The following is a 3,543-nucleotide window of genomic DNA, read 5'->3' on the forward strand; positions in this document are numbered from 1 at the left end:
TAAAAGGCATGAATTCAATTATTTTGGATTTAAAGTAAGACGTTTAGCTTCTTCTTCCTCTTCTCTGGTTGAACGTGCAAGTGGTTTGAAGTGAGGCTAAATCTTAATACATTTCTCAACACAAACTTGTGTGATCATTTCATTTAAAGTTGTAAATACAATCTCACTTTTTCAATGTATTCAACTGTGCCAAAAATTGAGAATCAAAATGACAGATACAAAGCTACATTCACACAGTCAGAGCACAAAACTGGACAAAACCAGAAAAGCCTTTCATGTTTACAAGTACTCTCACAACAAAAGGTATTAATAATGTTTTTTGATTCATACACTACATGCTGCTCTGGCCACAGTCCTAGGTTTGGTGTAGCAAAGCTGGCAGGGCATTGAATCTGACACAGGGAGAGACCTCATCAGCCACTTACCTCTTTTAAGAATTGGGGCCATCACCTTTCCAGATCGCACCTTTTCCTGGTGCACTCCCTGTAGTTCCAAAATGTTCCAACGCTATTAAAATTATCCACGTAAAACTAGTCACATGAAGGCTAGTTGTTGACCCATACTGCTTACTGGACTGCTTACTGGGAGAAAACTTTGAAGTCTGTCTATTGCAGTTCACAAAAACATGCAAGCTAACAAACCAATGAATCATTCAAAAGACAAATCAACGACAAGAAATGGATCAACACTGATTTATTTGTTTACAAGATAAAATGTAAAAGATTAAAAGTAGGATAAAATGTTGCATGCAAGAAGAGATTCAAAGGAAGGACAGGAATATCAAAGAATAGGTAGATATGTTTGGTAAATGGAGTGGAAAGGAGACAAAGTAGTGGAGTGTGAATTATCAGACAGACCATTAGAAACAGACGCACACTGCTGTAAAGCACCAGTTTGCAGGCATGTCACCAATACTAATAATAAAATCATACTGCAGCGCTGAGGTTTTTTTTTTTTCTTTCTTTCATTTTTTCTGATGTAAAATTCTCCCTTTGTGGCACCGTCCATTCCATTGCAGTTTAGCACAGAAACACCTTCAGTTGTCTAAATCACACTGCTGCATCATAATGGCTTGTGATAGATTTATACAATGGATTATTTGACACGTGAATCAGCACAGTGGATTTTATTCTTCATCTCTTTGACTGAAAGCATTTTTGTAATTTTTTCATTTAAAGTGTCAAGATGAGAAATGTTCATATTAAAAGAAGCTGATTCAAGTTTCTTATTGACATACATTTACAGTATGTTATGCCTGCAATGAAATCCATAGGTCACTTGCAAAGCATGGCCTATATAACACTGGGAAAAACTAAATACATTTATTTATTTATGTCTCCTTGCTTTCTTTTTGACACTTTTGAGAAAAAAACAAAACACTGTAAACACAATTTATATAATCAGAGATTCTCATTCTGAATATTTTCAACAGCTACTGAAGTTTTATATAATGTAGAATAAGTTAAATCTAATATATGACCTGGGGGGCATCCTTTCATTTAATATGGATTCAATAAAAAATTTTGGTAGGCACTGTATAGCGATGTGTTTTACTTGGAGTTAAAAAAAAAGTTGTTAAAAAAGTCCGTGTAGCTCCCCTTTGTGCTGACAAAACAGCTCTGAACCACTGAGGCATGAACTCCAAAAGACCTCTTAAGGTGTCCTTGTGCCACAAAAGCTGGCACAGAGTCATAAAACTGCAAGGCCCAAAGTTGGAATCACTGATATTAGTACATATGAGAAGATGCACTCTGAGAAATTCCCAGGTGATTCAAAGTCGTAGCAGGCTGCTAATGTCTGATGTTCTTTTGTCGTGACTTTCTTTCTCAGGGAATTATCCTATCCAGTGTACTATAACAGTAAATAATTTTTTGTTTTGTAACTTGTCAAAATAGTTTCAAAGGAACAGAAGGCAAAAGTGGCTCCATAAGAGCATTGACACCACATCTGTTGAATGTCATATTCCTCAAATCAATTCTGAACATTTTTTGCACTGTCGCAAAGTGCATAATTTGTTTTCTGAAAGAGCCTACTGCTATTAACTAATACTGTTTTTGCTGGCTGACAGCATCCAAAAACAGCAAGAGGCAGTTTTTGTGGTCTTCATAAGACCTTTCCAGACCTCGACCTGACCCAGTGACATGTCTAACCTCAGCCAATAAATTATGCCGGTGGTATCGTTTTTCCATGTGAGTGAACGCATAAACCTCTTAAGTATCTGATGCAAATGTATGCATGTTTATTAAGTGTTTATGATTGTATGTAGAATATGTAGAAGCAAGTAAGTTGCTGCTCCCTCACTCTATGACAAATTAAATCCTCATGCAGGATTATTCTGTAGTGGAATTATTTTCTGGAATAGGTTTTCTCTCATTTTTACAATGAACTATATATTTACTTAAGCATAAGTCAAATAGTGGTGGGCCTATATATTAGTATATTTTGCCTGGAGACCTTTAGTTATTTTTAGTCAAAGTTTGCTGTCAAGGCAGGAAGCTTAAGGAAATATTGTCATGTGTTAAAATTTTTTGGCGTAACTACTTTTGAATATTAGAATTTTTAAATCATTAAATTCATTATGGTATTAGTGTGTATGCATTTCCGGTAAGGATGTTTTTGTTGCGGTTACTAACACTCGTCAACACCCATGAGCAAGTTTCAACAGCTGCCTGGTGATTGGCAGAACACCCAATGGGAGGGGACAATATGACACACCTACAATACACATCATCTCTTTATTTAATCCTCTGTAGACAGTGTCTGGCAACTTCTATAGCAAATCTTAAAATAATACCATAACTCTAAACATGACATTCAGTCTGCAATATCCTAGTGTGTATTAAAAAGACATGATACAAAAGCATTTATAGCTGCAGCCTTTAAACTTGGCCTAAATAGGAAAGATAAACAACAACAACACATTAATGGAAAACCTGTTGTTAGATATTACATGATGATGCTTATCAACTCTAATGTGCCAATCTGCTATGAAGATTTTGAAAACAACCCTCTCTGGATATCATACTTTACCCATTTAAGATGATCATGAATACATATTTCTACTCCAGTTGCCACATCAATATTAGCCATTTAGCTACTCCCTATTTTGTTAATAAAAGTTGACAGGGTGATAATTATTATGTCCCAGCAGTCAAGAATGGATTGCTTCTGATGAATGCCAGAGTTAGGTTATGAAGTTATAATGCACTGGATGACAGGACATCATCTCTGCACTGAAAACGTGTAGTTTTGTTTAATGTTTTGCAACTTCCCTTTCCAGGTGATATTTGGGTTTAGTTTATAATTAAATTGTGTTGAATAGTATGGTGATTAATTTTTTGTCCATCATTTTATATGCTGGTTGTCTAAACACACATTTTAGAAAGAGACAGAAAGAGAGGGAAAGATTCAGGCTTCAGAAACTGGATTAACGAAAAAAAATTCTTTAATAGGTGTTCAACCTGCTGCCACCCCCCCACCCCTTCACATTACCTCCCTACTTCACCACCCACTCAACCTCCAATGTCTTTGGGGTCACGACTA

Source organism: Copadichromis virginalis, linkage group LG5, assembly GCF_057382275.1.
Source record: "Copadichromis virginalis isolate Kocher_CV1m ecotype Utaka linkage group LG5, C_Virginalis_male_GT1.1, whole genome shotgun sequence".
NCBI lineage: Eukaryota > Metazoa > Chordata > Actinopteri > Cichliformes > Cichlidae > Copadichromis > Copadichromis virginalis.